General features: G+C 35.0%; 1 pseudogene; it reads right to left on the bottom strand.

The window, feature by feature from the left end:
- Positions 1–223: 223 nt before the first annotated feature.
- Positions 224–342, bottom strand: LOC112469252 (annotated as a pseudogene).
- Between the last annotated feature and the right edge of the window lie 5,399 nt (positions 343–5,741).

Genomic DNA, 5,741 nt, shown 5'->3' with positions numbered 1-5,741 from the left:
TAAGTCTAGCCTGTTTTCTCAGAAGTACTAGTCATTCTTAAGCTTCCTGAAATCTGAGAAAGAAAAGAAAAAGAATTATTGTACAATGCTGAATTTGACCAAGTAACATGAAAGTCCAACTGTATTGCTGAGTATACTCAAAAATAGACAAAATACAGTGACTCCCCATATACCCATCATAGATTCAACCATTATTAAGCTTTTGCCACTTTTTTTTTTTAAATGCCTACAGCACCTGATCTTCCTAGTTGGTCTCCCATTCAAGTACTAACCAGGCCCAACCCTGCTTAGCTTCCGAGATCAGATAAGATTGGGCACGTTCAGGGTGGCATGGCCATAGACAACTTTTGCCACATATGTCTTAATTGTCTTTTTTGCTTAAGTATTTTAAAGAAAATCATAGACATTGTCTTTTCACCCCTACAAACTTCAGCAAGGGTCTCTAGCAAATATAGGCATATTCTTATATAACCACATGCCATCATCGTATCTAACAAAATTCACAATATTCTAAATGTCATCAAATATCCATTTCATAATAAAATGTCCTCAATTTTTTACAAATGTCTTTTTACAGTGGTTTTTAATTGAATCAATACCCAAACAAGGTCTACACATTACCTTTAGTTATGTTTCTTGTCTCTTTTAACCTAACACAGTCTACTCTTTTTGGCATAATTTCACTCCATCTACTCCTTTGACCCTTTATGTCTCTACCAAGTTCTGTTACTGTTCCTTTGATAATATCTATAAGACTTTTTCTTTACATCAATTCAGCAAACATTTCAAAACATTTATTATGTACAAAATGTGCTAGGCATTGTGAGAGATAGAAAGTTTAATTTAACATGTACCTGGCCCCCAGGAGCCAGAGATCCAATGGTAGAGACAGATGCATATAGAAACAACATGAAGCAGATTATTTGCCTTCCAATGGGTTATACTTTGATTATATAACCTCACATTTTTTCCCTATACAGTTTTTGGCCTGGCACTCAATACTCCTACTAGCTCCCACCTTTACCTGAAGTGGAACGCCTCAAGGCACAAACATCCTGTTTTTTTTTAAAACCAAATTTATATTATTGTGTAGAATTTTCATTTCTCAGACGAGATTATTCTCAGACATTTTAGGAGCAGAAATCTTGTCTTCTTTTTCTGCATATACTTTGAAGCGTAATAAGTATTTTTGGAGAGTCTTACTACATATATCAGTGGGCCATTCTTGCTGCCTACTACCCTCCCAGTGTCAGCCACAGCTTCTGGTTAAAAATCAGTAATCCAGATGTGAGTCTCTTCTATTACCCAAAAGCCTTTTTTAAAAAAGCCCATTCAGTTGTCTAAAAACACAGATGACAGATATTGGTTCACACATTGCCCCTTCCCCATCACCATGTGCCTGGCAAACTACTGATGGCTGGTTGTGCTTAGAGAGGACTTTCTCAGTGTAGCACTTCAGATAGCCACTACCTGTCAAGCATAATTGACAAAGTGATGTGAAACGTGTTTGCTGTCCTTGTTCTAAACCAGTAGTTCCTGAACAAGCTGTGTTATCAGAATCACCAGAGATACTTTTAATTGATTCCCTTGTTTTCCAGTAATAGGTTAGAAATGATTCTTATGAAGTTTGTGGTTTGTAGACTGGCATTGGAGACCAGATAGGTAATTTTATTTGGTTAAACAGCTCTATCAGTGTAGACTATAACTTCCTTTCTTTTCAGTTGCAGTGCAGCATGTTATTCCTCTGACAGTATGTTCTGATATATTCAGTTTACTTCTCAGGGATATGGTAGGATCTCTTGCTTTGAATTACACCAGGCAAAACACATGAATCAAATGCCCAATATAAAGATACAAGATCCAGAGAGGTGGCATCTTGGTTTTCTAAAAATAACTGAGCTTAAATTTAAAGCCTCAAAACCCATCAGCCCTCTGAAAGCTCATTCTCACTGTTTCTTGAATACTTTTAAAAGTTTAAAATAGAAGAGCTCAACATTTTTTGGATTGAATAATCTTTTGAATTTTTCACATTTTACGTATATTTAATAAAGGTGATTTAAACATAATGTGATTTAATTTCATATACCTTTGTCATTTTCCACAAAAAATCTACAAATTGGGGGAAAGTTCTTTATTAGTCCACATGATTTGATTTTGGGACCGGAAATTGTGGTTAAGGTATTGAGCAAAGTAGAGAGACTGAAGCTTCAGGATTATCCAGTGAGTTAATGACAGACCCAGAAATAGAATCTTATGTTATTTGCTTGGGTTATGATTTGGTTTGAAGAGGGTGGCCCGTGATCTGTTTACATAAATTGCAGGAAGTAAGTTAAGGTTTGGGGTTTGGAAGAAGTTATATCTGTGATGTTTGGCCAAGAAGTTTTCCCTCCCCCACATTTACCACCTGTTTTATTGACACTAGTCCTCAACTGTGGAGGGTAAAGAAGCAGTTAGTTCATACTTACACTTCCTACTCTTAAACAGTCTTAAGAAGCTAAAACTGATTCTTGGTTGTCATGCTTTTTTTCATCTTCTGTTATTAGGAGAAAGGGTATATAGCCTAAGTAGTTGATTTATAGACAGTAGTAGAGTGGTTTCTTGTAGAATTTTTTCAGGATCTATATAGGTGTAGAAAACTTTTTTATGAACCATAAGTGTATCTTTATTAAACATGTTTAATTAATAAACAATATGGTTTGGAAATAGTGGAGTCTACCAGAAAAAAACTTTCCTGCTGGTTCAAGGGGTTATAGATTTGAAAACAGTTGCTATAGTAGAGTTGCTTACTGATGAAGTCATTACTTTTACTCTCCTCTCCCTGTTCAGTTTGAGGAATGAGAGTGGCTCCTCTGACACTAGTGAAGGAAGAAGCGGGAACTTAACAGAACAAGAACATTTGTGTGTGATGGTTCTAAACTTGCTCCTAAACAGCTTTATTGAGATGTAATTCATATACAGTGCCATACAATTTACCTACCTGGGTGTAAAATTCATTGCTTTTTAGTATATTCATAGGGTTGTATATTCATCACTGTACTTTAATTTTAGAACATTTTCCTCTCCCTTTGAAAGAAACCCCATACCTAATACCTCTCCCCTCTACCCAAACTCTAAGAAACTACTAATCTAATTTAAACTACTAAGCTACAGTCTAACTACTAATATAAATTTTCCTATTTTGGACATTGGATATAAATGGAATCATATAATATGTACTCTGGTGACTGACTGGCTTCTTTCACTTAGTGTATTTTCAAGGGTCATACATGTTGTAGCATATATCATTCCTTTTTATTGCCAAATAGTATTCTATTATATAGGTGTAACATCCTTTCATCAGTTAATTGGCATTTGGATTATTTCCACTTTTTTGCTATTAGTGATTTAATGCTGCTATGAACATTTGTGTACAGATTTTTCTGTGGATGTATGTTTTCATTTCTGGGATATATATCCTACCAGTGGAAGGGCTGTGTCATATGGTAACTGTTTTGACTTTTTGACAAACTGCCAAAGTGTTTTCTAAAGTGGCAGCACTATTTTACATTTTTCGACAGCAATGTATGAGTTTGTTTCTCCACATCTTTGCAACACTTGTTATTGTCTGTCCTTTTGATTACAGCCATCTTAAGATGGTGTGAAGTGATAGCTAATTGTAGTTTTGATTTGCATTTTTCTAATAACTAATGATGTTGAACATCTTTTCATGTGTTTATAGGACATTTGTATATCTTCTTTGGAGAAGTGTCTCTTCAAACCTTTGCTCGTATTTTTTCCCAGTCAAATGCTCTACCCCTGAACTATATCTCAGAATCTTTGCCCATGTTTTTAATGGGGCTGTCGTTTTATTATTGAGTTGTAAGTTATTTCTATATTCTGGACACTTGCTCTTTTAACTGTAGATTGGTCCTAAATTACTTGCTTGGAGGCAGAGAGAAGTGATGTATACAAAGACTATATTGAAAAGATCTGGTGAGTTTTCAGTCATATCTTAATTGTTCTTATATTAAGTTTACTCTCTCCTTCCAACTCTTGAGGAACCTGAACCTGGTTTATTCATTAATTGAACAAATATGACTGCTGACTACATCTACCAGATTTTGGGGTATATAACAAAGTGAAACAGATATAAGTTTCTGTTCTCATAGAACTTACATTCTAGTAGGAGAAAAACAGTTAACAAAAGTCATATCAGATGGTGACAAGAGATAAGATAAAACAAGGGACATAATGTGATGAGCATTCTAGCATATTTGTCATCTTTCCTGATTTCTTAATCTTGTCTTCTGCTCTGCTTGACCTATTTCACTGTCCATTTATTTTCATTGTATACTTTTTTAAGATAACCTTTTATTTCCCTCTCACTCCTAATCTTTAACCCCGCTGCGGTCTAACTTTTGATTTTGCTAGTCCACAAAACCCACCCTTTATAGTATTAATGATCTTTGAAAAGCCTATATTCTCTTCTCAGTTTACAACCATCTTGATCTACATGTAAAGCTATTGCCTTTTCCCCCTATTAACTCATGTGCTGCTATCTCTAGTACAATTTTCTCATTTTTTTTTTAAACTATTTCCTTCTCTCTCAATTATCTGTTAGAGTTCTCTAAAGAAGTTTGGCCTTTCTTTTGCCTTTAATACTCCTGTGGTGAATTGATCATCTCACATGATTTTAATTGCTTTCTGAGAGCATATGACTGAGATCTCAATTCTTAGCTCACGCTGCACTGCTGTCTTCCAGGTTAGCTAGTGGAGCTGAGATGAACAGCTGATTGCTACTCATTTAGCAAGATTCTTTTCCTCTTAGTCGTTTCTCTGGCAGATTTCTCCTGTTCAGGCTGATTAACACATAGGTTATTTACATTACTGCTTTAATGATCACCTGTGACTCATGGTGTAACAATTCACAGTGTTCAGTCAACCTGAATCAAAGGGGTTATTCCTTCATGGATGCTAGTGAATTTTCTACTTTTAAGTCTTCTAAAAGATCGGCTGAGTTCAGAAGTAAAAAAAAAAAAAAAAAGAAACAATTGTCTCTTGACTTGTAGTGCTATAGCACTGATTTTCAACAAACTTTTAATTCTTTTGTCTGGTATTATCCTTGTGTTTTCATTCAAGCTACTGTCACAGTCACTGAGGCATGAATTTTTCCTTTTGTATAGAGGAGGAAATTATGCCTTAGAGAAGTTAACAATATACCACGGTCACAATTGAGATTCCAATCTAGATCCTGAGTCAAAGTCATAAATGCTCTAAGTTCTTTATAAACTATAAAGCATTATATCTCTGTGTGGGTGGGAGGGAAGAGAGAAGGGCTTATTAGAATTACTTGGGAGCTTTTTCAAAATACTCAGTCCCATTTCACCTCCTGCTCTCAAATAATGTATTATATAACTGTTAGTTTGTTAAACATTTTCCTAAATGTGAATAGTTTGTCATTCAGTTTAATATACACTTGAAGACTGCTCATATTAAAAGGAATTCCATATTCTTCTGTTGGTGACAGGCTATAATACATTAGCTTCTATTGAAACATACCCATCAGTAAATGACTGGTTTTACTACCCATATTCTGGTTGTGTCATTCAACACAAACTTACTTTCTTGCATGTTGGTTTTCAGAGGATTTGGAGAAAATGCTATGAGGTGCTGTTGGCACCAACTTAAACTGTATAAATTATGGATGTAATTGAATAAGTTGATATAATTGTTCAACAGTAGTTGCTCCAGAGATTTGAGTT

This window comes from Pteropus alecto, unplaced genomic scaffold (genome assembly GCF_000325575.1).
Source record: "Pteropus alecto unplaced genomic scaffold, ASM32557v1 scaffold170, whole genome shotgun sequence".
Taxonomy (NCBI): Eukaryota; Metazoa; Chordata; class Mammalia; order Chiroptera; family Pteropodidae; genus Pteropus; species Pteropus alecto.
This window is presented reverse-complemented; position numbering and strand designations above follow the sequence as displayed.